This window comes from Triturus cristatus, chromosome 3_1, assembly GCF_964204655.1.
Source record: "Triturus cristatus chromosome 3_1, aTriCri1.1, whole genome shotgun sequence".
NCBI classification, from domain to species: Eukaryota; Metazoa; Chordata; class Amphibia; order Caudata; family Salamandridae; genus Triturus; species Triturus cristatus.
In genome coordinates, this window is record NC_140583.1 from 772,352,552 (window position 1) to 772,374,783 (window position 22,232).

The window sequence follows — 22,232 nt, forward strand, 5'->3', positions numbered from 1 at the left end:
TATCCCAGAGGAGCCGTGTGCATAGGGGTCAAGTGGTGTCGGAAACCCTCGTCATTTTCAATGGTGTGATGTGAAGAAGTGCTGCTGCTGGGAAGATGAAAAGTGTCCAGTGGAATCCAAGTCTGGATTCGAGGTAAAAAGAACCTGAAAGCAGAGGGGACAGACTCTGGGTCACTTCAGGGTGACCAGGGGCTCGGTAGATGAATGGCCACCGATGTCGGGTGCTTCAGGTGAGAAGATAGGATAGGATAGGATAGGATAGGATAGAATGCTTGACTCTGCAGCCACGGGGACCAGGAAACGTCGATGACAACCAATGTCCGGAGGTGAGCTGTCTCACGAAGGATGTCAAGTGCTGGGGGGTCAGTGTCCGGATTGAACACCAACAAGCCTTGGCAATGGCAACCCACTCGGGAAATGGAAACAAGTTACGGTGAGGACCAGCAAGGTCCTGGAGACTCTCCAAGCTATGGGAAGTCAGGGCACGTCTGGAGCAACCAGGCAAGCCCACAGGAAATTAAAGTTACCTTCACAGTGACCCACAGGCCAACCGACCAGGGATTGCGAAGGGACCTCGAGCTGAATCATGAAATACCAGCCCACGGAACACTCGTGGAGTGTAGGCTGAAAATCTTTGGTGGAAATACTGCTGGGGTCCGGACTACACATAGCCCAAAGCACAGCCTCAGGGATTTCCAATAAGCATATGCTGCTGAAAAGTACATGGTGCACAGGGGTTTGGGTTGCACAGTCCCCACGAGGGATACTGGTCTCAGGATTGCAGAGAGAGCAGATCGACCACAGAGACGCTCGGAAACCCAGATCATGAGTTGCAGAAATCTTTGGAGTCCTCAGGATCTCGGGAGATGCACACCGGTCAGATGTGTTAAGGTGCCTGCTGTTGCAGGGGAATAACTCCTTTACTCCAAGGAAAATTCTTCTGTCGTCCAGCGAAGTGTAGATCGTAAAAGTACGTGGTTTCTGCTTGCAGAGTTTAGTCCAGGTAAAATCTAAAGTCCTGTACTCAGGGTTCCTACTTTATACCCAAGGAAGGGTGTAGGAGAGTAGGGTCTGCACTTATGTTGCCCCCACTTTTTTTCTGATGTATACACTGGTTTCTGGCTATAGTCTGGCTGGGTCCCTGCTAATCAGGGCCCCAGTCTCTCTGTTCTCTCTAAACGACTTGGTGTGCATATTAGATGCACTAGTGATTGGATATTGTGGTACCTTATGAGCCCCTAGTATATGGTACCTTAGGTGCCTAGGGCATAGGCACTTCACAGTCCTACCAGGGGCTGAAGCATGTATTATGCCACCCCTGGGAAGCAGACTCAATCTGACACCACAGGCCTGCTACTGCAGCCTGGGTGAGGTAGTGTTAGCACTCCTCACTGAGGTATAGGATTCTATATCTCACCATACACACACATATAAACCTATCAGCCACCCCTATGGCAGGCCCTATCAATCCTGAGGGCAGGGTGCTTGGTTTACAATGTGAAGGAGTGCCTCTGCATGAGCAGGGCCCCTCTGCAGCTGGCAGAGTCTATTCTCTGTGGTTGTTTGTCGATGTGGTTAAACCATATACTCTTAAGTGCATTATAAATGCTAACTTTGGAATGACTGCATCAAAACATATCGTGTTTGGTGTCAAACAACTTGGAATCATACCCCCACATCAGTCCATGATATGGGAGCATGATCCCACCCTTCTAGAGGGGACGACATGTGCCTACTGTGGTAACACGGTAGAAATCTGAAAGAGCCCTGGCATCACAAAATGGATGCCACCAGCACAGACACTGGGCTGCCCTCCAGCTGCTGACTGAAACTCGCAGTGGAGGAGGCCCAACAATAGGCATCCTGTCACAGGGAGGTGTCACTACCTTCCAGACAGGATTTAGTGTATTGGGGCTGGGTGAGTGCACTCCTAGAGTGCTTTGAAGTCCTGCACTGGGGGAGCAGTACACTCCTCTGTGCATATGCCAGCTCAAACCGGTTCAGGAGCTACCTGTCCCTGCTCTGGCATGAAACTGGACAAACGGAAGTGGGTGTGACCACCCCTACCCTGACCCTCCCAGAGGAGTGGTCATAAAGCTAGTCCCTCCCCTATCTTCAGTATAAGATAGGAAACCTTGCCATTGCAAAGTAGATAACCCTGGACGACGCTCTACAAAGAAGAATCCTGGCCCTTCGATGTTCCACTACCTTTGGAAGACAGACGAATCTCCCTTGGAGTCAAGGAGTGACTCCCCTGCTTGGCAGGCACCAGAAACTCTAATCAACAGTCGCAAACTTTCCCGCTCCCGCAGGAGTCCGAAGTCCCTGCAGCCCCGGAAGTAGATTTTCTGACTTCTCGACGGCCATTGTGAGTCCCCAGCTAAGCTGAGATGAGTGGACCCCACGAGTGACGAGGAACTGCAATACCTGAGAACCATGCACTATTGTCAAGTGCAACCTCTTCACAATGGCCTACGATCTTGTGCTTTGGACCAAGTGTGGCCCAAGCCTCCAGCAGGTTGTGCAGTGAAAATCAAAGGCCTACCCTATCCCAAGTGACCGTGGGCTTCTGTGAAGCATTTCCTTAAGAGGCGTCTTTGCGATCCCTTGCCCGTTGGCTTGTGGGTCCCCCGAAGACTTTCTTATCAACTAAAAGGGCCCCCCTGGATGCTCCAGGCCTGCCCTCACTCACCCTTGCTGGGTGAGTCCCTCAGACCTTGCTGGTCTGCACCATTGACTAAATTCACTTTCCACAAGACTTGCTATTGCCAAGGCTTGTTGGCTCCAATCCGGTTCGCAGTCAACTGCAGACATCATGGCACACTCCGAATTTGGCTGCTGGCCATCGTCGATCTCTCCTGGACCTCATGAGCAAAGAGTCAAAACACCCTTGATCACCTGAAATCACCCGACATCCGTGGGCATCAATCTTCCTGGCCCCGGGTCACTGGCAAGTGACTGTGAACACTGTCCCTTCAATTTTCAGGTCATCTGCATCTCGAATCCACCCTTGGATTCCACTGGACACTTCTTCAGTTGACGCAAGCAGCAAGTCTTCTTTGGTCTCCATAGAAAACAGCGACGCGACCCGACACCAAAAGACACCTATGCAACCGGCTTCCCTGGGTGAGGTAACTCCGGTGCCCTAGTGTATGTTGGCCCTCGAATTACTTACCTTGTAAGTGGCTTGCTTGTAGACTTCCTCGAAGTACCCTAAAACTTTACAAATCAAACTGCGACTTGCTCCATTGTAATCAATAGGGAACCCGTGGCCTGTGTTCACACACTGCATGCGTCTCCCGTAGGTCTGTTACTTACCTGCTTTCACTGCAGTAGTGAAGCCCCAGCGATTCTACAGGCCCTAGGCCTTGTCATTCTGCAAGTCGACTTTCCTAAACCTCTTTTTTAGTATATGGTCTGGTACGCCCCTAGGGCCCCAGCCATATTTGTGCTTAACTTATTGTGAAACGTTGATATTTGAATGTGTTCCTGACTTCTAATCTCATAAAGAGATTAGTAGAGTGTGTCTAGAAATAAATACATATATATTTGATATATGTACTTGTGTGCTGTCCTTTTATGGTAATTCAAGAGATTATAGGGTAAAACAAGCTGCTTTACATCCCTCTGAGACTTAGCCTGAAGGCTGCTCTCCACAGCTACCACTAGGATAGCTTTCTTTAAATGTTGTCTTAAACCTATCTACCATAAGAGTCGAATTGGACTGGTGCAAGGTGGCCACTATAACTAGCGACCAGCATATGCCATGCCAACTTCTCACAAAGGGGTTGGACAAACTCTGGAGACCCACCTGTGTGAGGGTCAGGACAGAGGGGTGACTACACCCATGTCCTTTGTCCAGTTTCACACCAGAGCCGGAACAAATGCAACCGGTTTGAGCTGTACTATGCACAGGGACACCAAATGTGCCCCCAGTGCAGACTTTCTGGCACTCACAGAGTGCACCCACCCAGCCCCAATACACTAAAGCCTGTCTGGGAGGTGGTCACACCTCCCTGTGACAGTAAACCTATTGCCAGGCCTTCCTCTGCTCAAGCTTGGCTCAGCTGCACGAGGGCAGACTCATGTCTGTGGCTGACAGCATCCATTTTGTGATGCCCAGGTCGAGAAAGCTGGTACCCGGTGTACCGGTGTTTCACATAAGTCCCTCTAGAAGGGTGGAATAATACCTCCCCCGCCAGTTACTGATGGGGAGGTATGATTCCAAGGTGTTTGACACCAAACACAACATGTTTCTAAGCAGCCGTTTTAAATCTAGCATTTACTGCAAGGTTATAGTGCACTTAAATATATATGGTTGGCTGCATCACAGACAACCCAGGAAAATAGGTTCCGAAGGCTGCAGAGGGGCTCTGCTTATGCAGGGGCACCCTCTCACATAAAACCCAGCGCCCTGCCTTCAGGATTGATAAGGCCTGCCATAGGGGTGACTGATAGGTTTATATGTGCAGTGATTTAGAATAGATATAGGTAACCTATATCTAAGTAAGGGGTGCATGCACCACCTTACACAGGATGCAGTAGCAGACCAGTGGTGCCATTTTAACTGGTCTCTCAGGGGTGGCACAATACATGCTGCAGCCCCTGGGAGGCCTCTGGGGGTACCTATGCCCTGGGTACATGGTGTTCCATATACTAGGGACTGATAAGGGTACCCCAGTATCCAATCTGGAGTGAACCTAAAGTACATGTAATCAATTTAGAGGAGAAAGCAGATAGACTGAATAGTCAGTCTAAGTCAAAAACAGTGATACATCAGCAAAAAGTGGGGGTAGCAATAAGAATCAGATCCTACTCTTCTACACAACCCCCCCAAATGTTGGGACATTAAACTAACCTTGACCAGTTGAGTCTTCATGTTCTAAGTGGAAATATATTGAGAATCCATCTGCATTGGCATGGTTACTCCCAGGTCTATGTTCCAATGTACGATCCAACACCTGTAGGGAAATGGACCACCTCAAAAATTTGAGGTTTTCACCCTTCATCTGTTTTAGCCATAAGAGGGGCTTATGGTCTGTCTGAACAATGAAGTGAGTGCCAAACAAGTACGGCCTCAGCTTCTTCAAGGTCCAAACCACAACAAAGGCTTCCCTCTCAATAGCTGACCAACGTTTCTCTCTGGGGGTCAGCCTTCTGCTAAGAAAAGCTACTGGCAGATCCTGACCCTCTTCATTCAGTTGTGATAACACAGCCCGTACCCCCAACTCAGATGCATCAGTTTGAACAATGAATTGTTTGGAATCGTCAGAATGGGAGCAGTGCACATGGCCTGCTTCAGGTCATCAACGGCCTTTTGACAGCTAACTGTCCACTGAACTTTCTTAGGCATTCTTTTGGAAGTTAAGTCATTCAAAGGGGTCACTATGGATCTATAACCTTTGACAAACCTCCTGTAGTACACAGTCAGGCCCAAGAAAGCTCTGACCTGAGACTGGGTAGTTGGAGCAACCCAGTCCACGATGGTCTGGATTTTTCTCTGTAATAGTTGAACCTGACCTCCACCCACAAGGTGGCCTAGGTATACAACCTTACTCTACCTGCCCTATCTGGCACTTGGTGGCCTGGATAGTGAGACCTGCTTTTTGTAGAGCCTCCAAATCATTTCTCAGGTGGACCAGGTGATCCTCCCAGGTGGAGCTCAAGACAGCCATATCATCTAGATAAGCTGCACTATAGGCTTCCAGGCCTGAAAGGACTTTGTTCACCAACCTTTGAAAAGTGGCAGGTGCATTCTTCAAACCAAAGGGTATCACCACAAATTGGTAGTGCCCACTAGTGGTTGAGAATGCTGTTTTTGGCTTTGCTTCCTCAGCTAATCTGATTTGCCAGTAGCCAGCTGTCAGGTCAAATGTACTCAGAAACTTGGCTGAGGCCAAAGTATCTATAAGTTAATCTGCCCTGGGTATTGGATGCCATCAGTCCTAGTGACTGCATTGAGACCCCTGTAGTCAACACAGAACCTCATCTCTCTCTTACCACCCTTGGGTGTGAGGTTTTGGTACCAAGACTACTGGACTAGCCCCAGGGCTATCTGAGGGCTCAATCACTCCCATCTCCAACATTTTCTGGACTTCTGTCCTGATGCAGTCCCTGACATGGCCAGGTTGCCTGTAAATCTTATTTGTAACAGGCAAACTGTCACCTGTGTTCACTTCATGAGTGCACCAGGTAGTCTAACTTGGAGTCAGTGAAAACATGTGTCTGTACTGATTGAGGACTTTCCTACAATCAGTTTGCTGCTGGTCAGTGAGGCTGCCTGCCAAGGCTACACCATCAACTGAACCATCATCAGGGTTCTTTGAGAGCAGGTCAGGGAGTGGATCACTCTCTTCCTCCTGTACCTCATCAGTAGCCATGAGCAAGCCCATGTCTGCCCTGTCAACATATGGTTTGAGCCTTATCACACGGAGCACCATGTGGGGGCTCCTGGGAGTTCCAAGGTCCACCAGGTAGGTAACCTCTCCCTTCTGCTCAATGATTGTATGAGGGCCACTCCACTTGTCTCGGAGGGCTGCTGGGGCCACAGGCTCCAACACCCATACATTTTGTCCTGGCTGATAAACAGTCAACACAGCCTTTTGGTCATGCCAGGCCGTTTCCAATTCCTGGCCAGCCTCAATGTTTTTGGATGCCTTCTTCTTGTACTCAGCCATCCTGGAGCGGAGACCAAGTACATAGTCCACAATATCCTGTTTAGGGGGTTTGAGAGGTAACTCCCATCCCTCCTTCACTAGACATAAAGGACCCATAACTGGATGTCCAAACAGATGTTCAAAAGGGCTGTAACCAACCCCCTTCTGAGAAACCTCTCTAGAGACAAAGAGAAGGCAGGGCAAAAGTATGTCCCATCCACACCTGAGCTTTTCAGGGAGACCTTTAATCATGTCTTTGAGGGTTTTGTTGAATCTCTCAACTAACCCATTGCATTGTGGGTGATAAGGGGTGGTAAATTTGTTATTTACTCCACACTCCTTCCACATAGCAGTCAAGTAACCAGACATAAAGTTTACATCTCTGTCTGATACTACCTCCTTCAGAAAACCCACTCTGGAAAATATTCCCAGAAGGGCTCTAGCCACAACAAGAGCTGTGGTAGTCCTAAGGTGAATTGCCTCTGGATACCTAGTGGCATGGTCCACCACCACTTGTATGAATCTGTTCCCAGATGCAGTTTGAGGATCCATGGGACCAACAATGTCAATCTCAACCCTCTCAAAGGGAACCCCCACTTCAGGTAGTGGTATCACGGGGCCTTTGTAGTACCACCTGCCTTACCACTGGCTTGACAAGTGATACAGGATCGACAAAACTCCTTTGTGTCTTCTGACATGTGAGGCCACTGAAAGTGAGGAACAAGTCTGTCCCAGGTTTGTTTTGGCCTAAGTGTCCTGCTAATGGGATATCATGTGCCAGTGTCATGGGAAGCCGCTAAACCTCAGAGGTATAACCAACCTCCTGATAGCACCAGGTTTGGGGTCTCTACCCTCTGAGTATAAGAGTCCATCATCCCAGTAGATCCTGTGGGACCCACTGGCACTCCCAGCAGCAGCTTGCTGTCTGAGGGGTTCAAGAGAGGGGCAGCTCAGTTGCTCCTGGCTCAGGTCTGCCCTGGAAGGGCCCTCTGTCCCCAAGAACTCAACCTGATCAGGTTCAAGGTCCTCTGAGACAGTTCCTTCTTCAGGACTAAGATCATCTCTCTCAAGAGACTGATCTGTATTCTGAGGCGGGCTGAAGACACTGCCTTACCCCTACTGCTCCTTCTCTTGGAAGGCACCTGGTCCATTATTCCAGGATCCAGGGCCTGGTCAGTGGAAGACATGTTTGCCTGTGACCTAGTCATGGCAAACACATCTGCAGGGATGCCCAGCATTTCTGCACGTGTCCTGTTCTAAATCATTGCTGAATAAGCATTCAACAGGGAGGTCTGCACTTACCACATCTTTTTAGGGCCAGTTACCCCTCCCCAGGTGAAATTCACAACTGCCAATGAATCGTCTGTTCTGACATTGCTTGCATTGGTCACTTGGTACATCTCACCAAGTATGATTTTTCAGGGGCCACATGATATTTTGTCACCATGGGGACACTTGCACCTGTGTCCCTGAATGCCTTGGCATCCTTACCATTGATTTGATCATAGGCTGCTGTCTGTATTTGTCCAGTATACTGGGACTGACAAATAAGGAGTCAATATCCATGCCTCCATCACAGACTAACACAGCCTGCGTTGGAACTCTGACTAGGCCAGAGTCCATCTCAGATCCCGGGGTTAACCCTACTATACCCTTATGCTGTGTACCACCACTTTGAGTTGAACTAGGGGGAACAGTTGCCTTAAGGGCAGTGGTGGTTGGAGTAGATTCCTTGGCCTTTGGACAATCAGCATGCTTTGTCCAATGGATCTTATCCTTACAGATATAGCACCAAGGTTTCTTTTTGCCTTTACCCTCATTGGATTGTGACTCTCCCCCAGATGAAGACTTTTGGGGCCCTTGTGAAGACTTCTGGTCTTTACCCTACTCCCCACCCTTATCTGAGGTTTTAGAATCTTGCTTCTTAGAGTCACTACCTTGGTTCTGAGTTTTGCGCTTCACCGTGGTTCTGACCCATTTGTCTGCCTTCTTTCCCAATTCTTGGGGAGAGGTCAGATCAGAGTCCACCAGGTACTGATGCAACAACTGATTTGGACAATTATTAAAGAGCTGCTCCCTCATAATTAAAGTGTACAATCCTTTAAAATCATACACTTTACTGCCAAGTAACCAGCCTTTCAGAGCCTTAGTAGTACAATCTACAAAGTCAACCCAGTCCTGGGTCGGTGTCTTCTGGGCGTCTCTGAACTTAATCATGTACTGTTCAGTGGTTACGCCAAACCCATCTATGAGAGCGCTTTTCAGAACTGAGTATTATCAGCATCCTCTTCTCTTACAATGAGGAGCTTATCTCTACCTTTGTCAGCAAAGGAGAGCCACAAGATAGCTGCCCACTGCTCTTGAGGGACCCTCTGTACTTTACAGACCCTCTCTAGTGCAGGCATCCATGTTTTGTATGTCATTCCCATTCTGATAGGGAGGGACTATCTTATTCAGGTTCCTATGATCATGAGAATACTCTCTAGTTCTAGGGACACGGTTGCTGCCACCATGGAACTCTGGTTCCAATCTTCTGGAAACTCTGGATTCCCTGTCTAAGGCAAATTGCTCCTTCTTGAGCCTGAGTTTGATTCTCTCATACTCTAGTAATTGACACTTCTTATTATAAGAGGATTCTCTTCTATGAGAAGCAGAGGTCCCTACAGAAGTACCTGAATGATTAGACTCCACAGAGGGAGATCTTGATCTTCTAGGCAAACTTTGTACTCTCCCTGGTGGAGTAAAGAGAGGGCCACTGGGGCCTTCTCCTCCATCTAAAGGAAGAGATGGATTTTCCCGGTTGGAATCATTTTGATCCTCCTGGCCAGGGTTAGAGTCCACATCAAAGAAGTGTTCACTTCCTGGTCTGTCCTCACCTCCTGTCCCACCCACTCTTTCTACTTCATCAGACCCTGGGATCTTTCTGAGGGCATTTAAGAGCAACATCTCTATGAGACGTTGGATGCTTGCACTTCTCCCTGTCCTAAGCTTCCTAGATGTACACATATTTCTCAATTCTTGAAATGAAAGATGATCATACCTAGTTAGCAGAGAGCCACTGGCTTCTCCTTTAGAAGACATACTAGTGTTATGTGGTGTAGGCGTCTACCTAACCTAGTGGGAACTAAACTCTCTTGAGCTGGAGAAAGGGTGTGCTAGACCCTTGACTTACTCAATTCCAAGTTCAGTAGAACTTACTTATTCTAGTCTTGATGTATTATATGTACCTAATACCTTTAGGGGTTTTCAGTTAATCACTCAATCTGGTAAAACAATAGCAAGCTTGAATCCAAACCGCTGCACACCAATGTGAGAAGTTGGCCTGGTATATGCTGTCCACTAATTAAAGTGGGCACCTTGTACCAGTCCAACCAACCCTTATTGATGATTAGGTTAAAGACAACCTTTATAGAAAGCTATCCCAGTGGTAGCTGTGGAGAGCAGCCTTCAGGCTAAGTCTCGAAGGAATGTAAAGCCGCTTGTTTTACCAGACCCGAACCTCCTGAATGACCAAATGAAAGGAGAACCACACGAGCGTTATATAACATATATGTATTTATTACTAAACACTCTCTACTAACCTCTTTATGAGATTAGAGCACAAGGCACACAATACTTAATCAATAGAACAACAATAAATAGCACAATACATAGCGGGCTCCAGGGGAAGACCGAACCATATATTAAAAAAATGGTATACCAACAATGACTTAACTAGATACAGTGCCTAGAGCACGTTGTATCTCTGGGACTCCAAGGAACTACCCAAAGGAGTGACACAGGGAGCCCACGGAGGACGGGTACAGTGTGAGAACACAGACGCGAGCTCCGTACAACTCTATGGGAAAGTCGCGGTTGGAAAATTACAGATTAAGGACACTTCGGAGCAGACTTGCAAGCATACCCTTTGGAACATAGAAGGTTCTAAGTCCAGCACCCTTGCGAGTTCCGAGGTACCCGTATTACCTATCCCAGAGGAGTCGGGTGCATAGGGGTCGAGTGGTGTCAGAAACCCTCGTCGTTTTCAATGGCGTGATGTGAAGAAGTGCTGCTGCCGGGAAGATGAAAAGTGTCCGATGGAATCCAAGCCTGGATCCAAGGTGAGAAGAACCTGAAAAGAGAGGGGACAGAGCCTGGGTCACTTCAGGGTGACCAGGGGCTCGGTAGACGAATGCCCACCGATGTCGGGTGCTTCAGGTGAGAAGATAGGATTCTTGACTCTGCAGCCACGGGGACCAGGAGATGTCGACGACAACCAAAGTCGGAGGTGAGCTGTCCCATGAAGGATGTCGAGTGCTGGGGGGAGGTCATTGTCCGGATTGAACACCAACAAGCCTTGTCAACGGCAACCCATGCGGGCAGAGGAAAAAAGTTACTGTGAGGACCAGCAAAGTCCTGGAGACTCTCCAAGCTATGGGGAGTCAGGGCACATCTGGAGCAACCAGGGAAGCCCAAAGGAAATCAAAGTTACTTTCACAGGGACCCACAGGCCAACGGATCAGGGATCGCGAAGGGACCTTGAGCTGAATCACGAAATACCAGCCCATGGAACACTCGTGGAGTGTAGGCCGGAAATCTTTGGTGGAAATACTGCTCGGGGTCAGGACCACACATAGCCCAAAGCACAGCCTCAGGGATTGCCAAAAATCATATGCTGTTGCAAAAGTACACGGTGCCCAGGGGTTCGGGTTGATTGGTCCCCATGAGGGATACTGGTCTCAGGATTGCTGAGAGAGCAGATCAACCTCAGAGATGCTCGGGAACCCACCTCCTGTGTTGCAGAAATCTTTGGAGTCCTAAGGAGCTCGAGAGATGCAAAGCGGTCAGATGCATTAAGGTGTCTGCTGCTGCAGGGGAATAACTCCTTTACTCCAAGGGAGATTCTTCTGTCGTCCAGTGAAGTGTAGACCATCAAAGTACGTGGTTTCTGCTTTCAGAGTTTAGTCCTGGTAAAATATAAAGTTCTGTAGTCAGGGTTCCTACTTTATACCCAAGGAAGGGGTTGGACAAACTCTGGGGATCCACCTATGGGAGGGTCAGGACAGAGGGGTGGCTACACCCATGTCCTTTTTCCAGTTTCGTGCCAGAGCCTGAGCAAATGGCTCCTGCAACTGGATTGCGATGGACTATGAACAGGGACACCAAATGTGCCCCCAGTGCAGACTTTCTGGCACTCTGAGTGCACCCACCCAGCCCCAATACACTAAAGCCTGTCTGGGAGGTGGTCACACCTCCCTGTGACAGGAAACCTATTGTCAGGCCTTCCTCTGCTGGAGCTTGGCTCAGCAGCAGAAGGGCAGACTCTTGTCTTTGGCTGACAGCATCCATTTTGTGATGCCCAGGTCGAGAAAGCTAGTACCCGGTGTACCGGTGTTTCATATAAGTCCCTCTAGAAGGGTGGAGTCATACCTCCCCCACCAGTTACTGGCGGGGAGGTATGATTCCAAGGTGTTTGACACCAAACACAACATGTTTATAAGCAGCCGTTTTAAAGTTAGCATTTACAGCGAGGTTATAATGCACTTACATCTATATGGTTGGCTGCATCACAGACAACCCAGGAAAATAGGTTCCGAAGGCTGCAGAGGGGCTCTGCTCATGCAGGAGCACCCTCTCACATAAAACCCAGCACTCTGCCTTCAGGATTGATAAGGCCTGCCATAGGGGTGACTGATAGGTTTATATGTGCTGTGATTTGGAATAGATATAGGTAACCTATATCTAAGTAAGGGGTGCATGCACTATCTTCCACAGACTGCAGTAGCAGACCTGTGGTGCCGTTTTGAATGGTCTTTCAGGGGTGGCACAATACATGCTGCAGACCCTGGGAGGCCTCTGGGGTACCTATGCCCTGGGTACATGACGTACCATATACTAGGGACTGATAAGGGTACCCCAGTATCCAATCTGGAGTGTACCTAATGTACATGCAATCAATTTAAAGGAGAAAGCAGATAGACTGGGGTCCTGAATAGCAGGATCACAGTCAGTCTGTCTAAGATGATCCTACTCTCCTACACTTCTATTCAATGATAGCATCTGCTCACTGGTCTTTTTTTGCGCTGACGAATCCGTTCAGGCAGGAGCCCTTGTCCTTCGGCAGAAGTCGGGCTCGATAAACCAATCTCTCCTGGCTGGCATGCCGAAATGTTGCTCGGATATGAATTTACCTTAAAGATATTTAATTAAACGCAGCGTCCGGGACAGAATATGTCTGAGGTAAATCTCTCAGTGTACAAAGTTTTGGCTGGTTTGAAACACATCTTGTGAAGTGCAATAAAACGATTTCTGCTTGCTTGAAAAGCATCTCAGTCGTAAATTAACAAGTTTGGCCATCTGATAAGGACAAAGATGGCTCTTGACCTCGGGAAGAACTATTGTGGGCTATCGTGCATGTGTCCAGATGTCCAAAATGGGGAACGCGTGATCACTACGTGTGGTGTGCATGTCCTGTCCTGATTTGCTGAGTGTTTCTATCTACATATGTAATCTAGCTTTGTGGTATTTTTGGGGAATGCAAGCCTTTGGCCAAACGTGTTTTAATTGCCGCTGACATGCTTGTATTGCAACTATCTATCTGTTGGATCGATCAAGGTATTCCCTGGGCATGCATTTGTCTTTGGGTTAAAAGAGACCCCACCTGTGACCTGTTATTCAATAGGCATGGGTGTGGGTTGCAGGGCCTGCCTGACCACGTATCACTGACTCAGGATTGATGGGGAGGTCACCTTGGGTGAATCCGGCAGTAATGGTCCGAGTTCACTGGAACTCCTGAAAAACATATGGCAGTCACTGGTTTCATTTTTATCGACATTCTCAATCGTTTGTGTACAGTTGTCATAGCATACATTGGTATTGTTTTTACCAATATTGTCATATTTGTGTATTACTAGATCATGACCATCGCTTTTACTGGTAACAACACTATTAATCGTATGTGGATTATGGCATACATTGACATTGCTACTGCCGGTATCGTCGTTGTTGTGCAGGCAAGGATTATGACATCTTATTTATGAGCATTGACATTGTCATACGTGCACTGGTTATGGCATACGTTGGCATCGCATTTATATGTATTGCCATTGTCGGGCCCACACATAGCACTCATTGAAATCGTATTTGCCCATTCCAACAAAAACACTTTCAGCAATGGTCACATACTATCCACCTTAGTGTCACTTATTCACCTCCACAAGCAAGAAACTAAAGCTAGTTTTGCTGCTACATCTTGCTTGAATCAACAGCTTTAGGTCTCACTTAGGTCTCACTTTAGCATGTTAGTCTTCATCACTTTGGGGTCATGTGACGAGTCACCGAGCAGTAAAAAAGATTATTGCAGGTATAAATATGACTGCAGCACGACAATGTTAAGGATTGTGCGAACAGGATAAGTGGAGGTAAACTCTAAATATTTGGCATCCCCAATAGCACAGAAGGGTCTAAACTAAAGGGAACATTTACAGAGTAGTGGTATAATTGGGACTATGAAATGGAGGCCCAGAGGACCCATAGAATTCCTTATAAATCCTCTTACGATCCAGGAAGATGATTATGATTAGCCCACTTCACCAGACCGATCTCTGTAGATTGTTTGCCATTATCTGTAAGCCAAGACTATGCGAAGAGAACACTAGATAGAAGATATTGAATTTGGTAGCTGATAGACAGCCAGTAAACACACAAAATATCGAATTTGAAATATCGACTGGCCAGAATATCGAATTAAAAATATAGAGAGGCCAGAATATCGAATTACCAAAATATAGTTGGATAGAATATCAAAATTGAGGTTTAAAATATCGATTTCCATAATATCGAATTTAAAGTATCATTTTCCATAATATCGATTTTTTTTTACTGTTATGTATGCTAGTATATGTGTTAAAATTATATATCAATTTTGTAATGTATGTTTAATTTTTTTAAAGTAATGAATATGATGTTATTTAATGTTTGCGTAATTTAATTCCATAGCGGGTTGTGGGTTTATAGGGGAATAGGGTGGGAAGTAATTTAATTGTAATTAAGTAAATATTAATTTTAATTTATTTGTATTGATAATTAATTTATTGCTAATTAATTATTAATTGGTAATTCATTTTTATTAATTGATAATTATGTTAATTGTATTAATTTATTATTTGGAGTGGGTTATAGGGGAATAGGGTGTGAAGTCATTTAATTGTAATTAAGTAATTATTGAAATTATTTGTGTATTGATAAATAATTTATTGTTAATTAATTATTAATTGGTAAATATTTTATTACTTATTACATTTTTTTGATTGAAAATTAATTAGTTGTTAAATAATTATTAATAGGTAATTAATGTTTAATAAAAAAAATATTTATTGGTATTTATAATTAATTATTAAATATTTTGTAATTGGAGGAGGAGCCTAGCGCGCAACCAAGATGGCCGCGTAGGTGCGAGGCTCCCGAGGACCTCCGCGACCTCCTGCATAAATCCTGACAGAATCCTGTCCCAGATGAGGGGACTGTATTTGTGAGCCCGTGCAGAGGTGACGCCCGTTTTCCGTTTTCAAATCGGACCTCGGACACCGGCAGGAGCATCGATCGAGGTTTGCGGCCTTCTCCGCGCCGGCCCCCCGTACTGGAGTTGTGGGGCGATCCGGTCACAAAGTGAACAACAGCGGCGGGCAAGGCTGGGTGGCTCGCGTGCCCCGCGCTTTCACTTTCGCTTTTGCGCCCTCCTTGCTGCCAGGCGAGGTTGGGTCGCGGGGCGGTGTGCGGTGCTGTGGCCTCGCTGGGCTGCCCTGCCGGCCCGCCGGCTGCGATTCGTCCTGAGGAGCGGTGGTTGCCCCCCCCCCGGAGCCCTTGAACGGGATTGTCTGCCCCCTTTCTGAGGAGATTGGCTCGATTTGGGGATTGCGACCATGGCCACAAAACAAGATGGCGACCGGGCCAAGGTGAAGTCGACCCGTCGTGGCACGGCCCAACAATCCAATAACATGGACCGCTACACCCTCCAGAAGGGATCTCCAGAGGTGCTGCGTAGGTCCCCCACGTGCCCGACTGATGCTCCTGTTCCGCCCACGGACCTGACCCTCCGGGACGTCATGGGCGCTATCGCCGAGATGAAGGCCTCGGTGGACCAGCGCTTTGACACTCTGGCGCAGAAGATCGACTCGGTCCTCGTGGACGTGGGCCTCGTGAGAGCCGATCTGTCTAAAACAAATGACCGGGTCGATTCTTTGGCCCACTCTACCTCGGGCCTCACAACTGACGTGGCGGCCCTCCAACAAGAGGTGCGCAGGCTTGGCCAGGCGAGCGCCCTGATGAATCGTCGACTGGAGGATTCCGAGGGTCGGGCCCGGAGAAACAACGTCCGCATTATCGGGGTACCGGAGGGACGAGAGGCGGAGGCAGCGGATCTGTTCGTGGAGGACCTGGTCCTCACCCACCTACAGCCTCGGGGGCTGAGCAAATTTTTCGCAGTGGAACGGGCCCATAGGGTCCCCGGGGGTAGGCCTAAGATCGGCGCCCCTCCGAGGCCTCTCATCGCCCGGATCTTCAATTTTAGGGACAGAGATGCTATCCTGCAGACTTCTAGGCTCCAAGGGCCAGTCAGACTTGATAACATGGATATTAATTTCTATCCTGACTTCACCCCGGCGGTCCAAAAGCAGAGACTAAGCTTTCTGGGTGTCAAACGTCGCCTACGAGACCTGAATCTCAAATATTCGATGCTTTTTCCAGCTAAGCTGAGGGTGGAGGTAGATGGCCGTACGCACTTTTTTGATCGTCCGGAGGCGGCCGGGGACTGGCTGGACACTTTGCCCGGAGATCGGGGCCGGGGGGGCGGGGGGGGAGCGGTTGGTGGGGAGGGCCCGCCGGATCAGGTCTAAGGGACTAATGGTAGGCCTTGCTCCGGGCTATGTTATTGTCACCATTGACTGTTAGGGTAAGTTCCCCTCCTGTGGAGGTCGTGCGGGGTCTCTTGGGGGATCTCCCTCCTCCTCTGGGGGACTAGTTAGTTTTCTTTCTATGGGGCGACAGGCACACTGCACTTTGGGGGGGCTGTTTGGGCTCATGCAGGGGTGCAGGGTGGGGGGAGTTCTGTTGGGATGGGTGGGTTGGGGTGGGGTGTGGTTCGTTTCTACCGCAAGGCAAACCCTTTATTGTACTGGTGTTTTTGAGTTGCTCTCGGGGGGACAAATGATGGTTTCTGTAAGTGATGGGGGGTAGGGACCTGACTTTGTTGTCCTGGAATGTTAACGGGCTGGGGGATAGGATTAAGCGGGGTGTGGTCCTGCAGTATCTGAAACGGATTTCGCCTGATGTGGTCTTTCTGCAGGAGACACACCTTATTGGTAACTCCTTTTGTGCCATGAATCGACGTGGTTATCGTTTGGTGGCCCACTCGGGCTTTACGTCAGGCTCACGAGGGGTGGGCATTATGGTCAAGACCTCGCTCCCACTAGAAATAGACGAGGTGCGCCATGATGAGAGGGGACGCTACACTGTTTTGGTGGGGAGAATGGAGGGCAAAATGGTCGTCTTTGTCTCCGTGTACGTCCCACCGGGGTTACAGTCCACCACCTTTGCGGACCTGGGACGCCTCCTCCTTGACCTTCCGGGGGGGCTTCTGGTGGTTGGGGGGGATTTCAACGCGGTGGTTTCTGGGACTATGGATCGCTATCCCCCTAGGGACCTCCCTCGGGCACAGGCGTGGCTGTCGGGCCTTTTGGACACTCTGGGCTTGGTAGACTGCTGGCGTTTAAAGCATCCCACTCAGCTGCAGTACACCTTCCATTCGGGTGCCCATGGTAGCCTTTCGCGGCTTGATCATATCCTTGTCCCTGCGGCCTATGCCGGGAGGGTGGGGGAGGTGCGCCATTTGGCGAGGGGCATTTCAGATCACTCCCCGCTCCTGTTGCACTTTGATGTTTTCCCGAGGGGGGAGGGCAGGGTCGCTCCAATCAACGCTTGGTACCTGCGCGACCCCACTATTCGCGCTGACTTGATTAAATCCTTACAACGGTATTTCGAGGAGAATGTGGGGTCAGTCCTGTCGGCTATCTCCCTGTGGGAGGCTTTCAAAACAGTGCTGAGAGGGGAGGCCCTCTCTTTTATTTCCCATGCCCGGAGGCGCGCACAGGAGGAGGTGACCCGGGTGGAGGCCGAAATTACTGAATTGGAGGGTGATTTGGGGAGTGGGGTGACTGACGCTGCGCTCCATGTTCTGCACCTTAAGCAGGCGGCCTATAGGGCCCTCGTCACGGAGGCGGCCAGGGGCCTCAGCAGAGAGCAACAGGGGCGATTGTATGATGTCGGTGATAAGGCGGGTAAGTTGATTGCGTGGTTGGATAAGAAGGAGAGAGCGAGTCGTGTGGTCCCGCTGATTGAGAGGACGGATGGCGTGCGTGTCACTGAGCCGGAAGGCATTGTCTCTTGCTTCGCGGATTATTTCCGCGAGGTATATTCCCCGGTTTCTCCCTGCTCGGAGGAGGATTCCCATGCCCTGCTGCGTGATATCGCGCTCCCCTCCCTTTCTGTGGAGGACAGGGAGTTGCTGGATGCCGCCCCCACCTCGGACGAAGTCGCCCTCGCCATCCGCTCGGTCGCTTCTGGCAAGGCCATGGGCCCGAACGGCATCCCTATCGAGTTATACAAGCTGCGACCGGATGTACTGGCACCCCACCTCCGCGCAATGTTCCTTGCAGCCCACTCGCGGGGCTCCCTCCCGCCGGACCAGCGTCTGGCTACCATCGTGGTCATCCATAAGGAGGGGAGACCTCGAGATCGGGTCACATCCTATCGGCCTATCTCGCTCTTGAATGCGGAACCTAAAATCCTCGCCAAGGTGCTCGCCAACCGGCTGGTCGGCGTGGTGGGCGACCTGGTCCACCAAGACCAGTCCGGCTTTATCCCCCACCGCAATACGGCTCTTAATCTGCGACGCCTGCACGGCGTGCTAGCGCGTGTTCCGTTTGTGAGGGAGCCGGCCATCTTGGCGTCTTTGGACGCCACCATGGCGTTCGACACACTCGAGTGGCCGTACATCTGGGCGATGCTGGCGAAGTTTGGCTTTGGGCCGGGTTTCATCAGCTGGGTCAAATTGTTGTACTCGGACCCACTTGCGCAGGTGGTGGTGAATGGTCGAGTCTCGGCCCCGTTCGGGCTGGGACGGGGCACGCGACAGGGTTGCCCCCTGTCGCCGCTCCTGTTCGCACTGGCCTTGGAACCCCTGGCGGAGTGGCTGCGGTGGCACCCTTCTATCCGAGGTCTCCGTTGGACCCCTGAGTATGAGGACCGTGTGTCTCTCTATGCAGACGACATCCTTTTGTACTTAGCCTCCCCGCGCAAGTCACTGATCGTCCTGGTCGATGTTCTGCACTCTTTTGGCCGCAATTCAGGCCTCGTCATCAACTGGGCCAAATCCTGTGTCTATGTGCTTTCCGGGGAGGCTCCGGTCCTCCCGCGGGGCTGTCCGATCCAGATTGCCTCGGAGGGATTTCGATACTTGGGTGTCTACATTACGCTGGACCCGGTGGCCCGCTACGAGCGAAATTTGCTTCCACCCCTCCAGCGCTTGAAGGAGGATGTCGCGCGCTGGAGGCGCTTGCCACTTTCGCCGCTCGGCCGGGCGGCGTTGTTCAAGATGATGTCACTGCCGCGCTTCCTATACGCTCTCCAGAACACTATGGACTTGGTCCCAGCGCGCTACTTCCGTGAAGTGGAAGGTTTACAGCGCCGCCTGTTCTGGGATGGGAGGCCGCGTATAGCCTTGGCGAAGTTGACGCTCCCGTGGTACGACGGAGGGATTGCCCTCCCGGATATTAAACGGTATTACTGGGCCTCCCAGTTAGCTGCAATTAATCAGGGCCTCTATGGGCCCGCCCTCAACCCGGCATTTGAGATGGACAAGATGCTCCTGCCCGGTGGCGACTACAATCGAGCGCTCTACGCTAGTGTGCCTGATTCCCGCTTGACGGGACCCACGCGTGTCATGGTGCGAGTATGGCACGCGGCTAATGCAGCTATGGGCTGGAAGGACCGTTTAACCCGGGCGTCACCGCTGTATGCGTCTGAGAGGTTGGGCTCTCTGTGGACCTCGAAGGGCTTTGAGCAGTGGGACACTATAGGCATCAGTACAGTGGGGGATCTCTGGACGAGGGGAGGATTTAAAACATTCGAGACGTTGCAGGCGGAGTTTCAGCTGCGGGGCAGTGAATACTTTCGGTACCTGCAGGTCCGTCACGCGCTGGGCTCCGTCTTCCCAGACGTGGCCTCCATCCCGGAGTCCTCCCCCCTGGAGGATCGAGTGCTAGATGGCCATGTTCCGGACAGCACAATCTCCCTCATTTACAAGAAATTGATAAATGATCGCTCGGGCTTACTGACTGGCCTCCGCGAGGCCTGGGTTGCCGATGGGCTGGAGTTGGACGACGAGGACTGGATTTCCGCGGTGGCCTCTCCGAAGGAGGTGGCCATCCCGGCTCGCCTTCGTTTCGTCCAGCTTAAGATACTCCACCGGGTGTACATGACGGGGCCACGGCTTCTGCGTATGGGCTATGCCGAGGACGGATTGTGTAAGCGTGGGTGTGGTGCTTCAGCGACCTTTTTGCACATTTTGTGGGAATGCCCGAGGGTGGAGCGATTCTGGCGTGGTGTGCATGAGGTCCTGCGAGCGGTTACGCATGTCGCGCTGTTGCCTGAAGCGAGGAGATGTTTGCTGAATGTGTGGGAACCGACCGATTACTCGGTTCCGCAGACGCGATGGGTGACTCTGGGCTATATGGTGGCTAAACGGGACGTTGCACAGCTGTGGGGATCCCAGAGGTCCCCGGCGGTGTCGGCCTGGAAAGAACACATGGATTGGTGCATGTTCCGAGAAAAGGTGGTGTATGTGGCGCGGGGTAAGCCTGGGGCATGGGTGAAGATATGGGGCCCCTGGAACGCCTACCGCGGGGATATCTGCGAGCCGCCGTTGTTGCCTCCCGCTTCACCAGCGCCATCCCCCTAGTTCACTCCCTCCCTCAGTTCCGAGCACGGTATTCTCCCGGTCCCGGACCTGTTTCCCTTCCCCTCTCAGGGGTTTCCAGTGGATGGTTTGGGGTTCCCCATTTGAGGAGCACGTGCTGCCACTTTCGATCGTGGGTTGCCTTGCGGGTGTGTGTTCATTTATGTTGTTGTGTTGTATAAAATGAAACCGTATTGCGGGCTCAGAGCCATAAGGCCCGCGTTGTGGACACCTCCTGCCTTAGTGTCTATGTATAGCTAAGTGCCTCATTGTATGTATGTCATTTGTTATCGTCACTTTAGCGGCCGGCCGGAAGGTTGTAGGCCCATACCTGTATATATTTGTGATTGCAATAAACGGTTTCAAAAAAAAAAAATAAATAAATAAATATTTTGTAATTGGTAATTAATTTTAATTAATTTTTTATTGGTATTGATAATTAATTCATTCTTATTTAAATATTAAATCATTACTTATCCTACTGTTGCACTCTCTGGAGTGGGAATAGTAATTTTGTACCCCTACGCTATCCAACGCTTTCCCTACTGTTGCACTCACTGGAGTGGGAATAGTAATTTTTACCCTCCCGCTATCCAACGCTTTCCCTACTGTTGCACTCACTGGAGTGGGAATAGTAATTTTTACCCCTACGCTATCCAACGCTTTCCCTACTGTTGCACTCATTGGAGTGGGAATAGTAATTTTTACCCTTACGCTATCCAACGCTTTCCCTACTGTTGCACTCACTGGAGTGGGAATAGTTATTTTTACCCCTCCGCAATCCAACACTTTCCCTACTGTTGCACTCTCTGGAGTGGGAATAGTAATTTTCACCCCTACGCTGTCCCACACTTTCCCTACCGTTGCACTCACTGGAGTGGGAATAGTAATTATTACCCCAATGCTATCCAACGTTTTCCCTACTGTTGCACTCTCTCGAGTGGGAATAGTACATTTTTACCCTCCCGCTATCCAACGTTTTACCTACTTTTGCACTCTCTGGAGTGGGAATAGTAATTTTTACCCCTACGCTATCCAACGCTTTCCCTACTGTTGCACTCACTGGAGTGGGAATAGAAATTTTTACCCCTACGCTAGCCAACGCTTTCCCTACTGTTGCACTCACTGGAGTGAGAATAGTAATTTTTACCCTCCCACTATCCAACAAATTCTTTACTTTTGCAATTGTTGGAGTGTGAATACTAATTGTATTCCCTTAGCTATGTAATGTTTTTAATTTTGTTATATTTAATGTAGTGTAAATTATTAATTAACATAAAAAGTGTGCGCCCGATTCACAGAACTAACTTAAGACAAAATCCTAAACTTACTACCATTTTGGTATTCACAGAAGGCACTTACTCATTTTGGTATTCACAGAAAGCACTTACTCATTTCGGTATTCACAGAAGTTAGGAGTCCTAACTTTAGGACTCCTAAATGCCTTCTGTGAATACCGAAAGTCTTAAAATTAAGATTTTTCTCAGTTTAGGAGTAGTAAAGTTAGGACTCCTAACTTCAGGACTCCTAAACTGAGAAAAATCCTAACTTTAAGACTTTCGGTATTCACAGAAGGCATTTAGGAG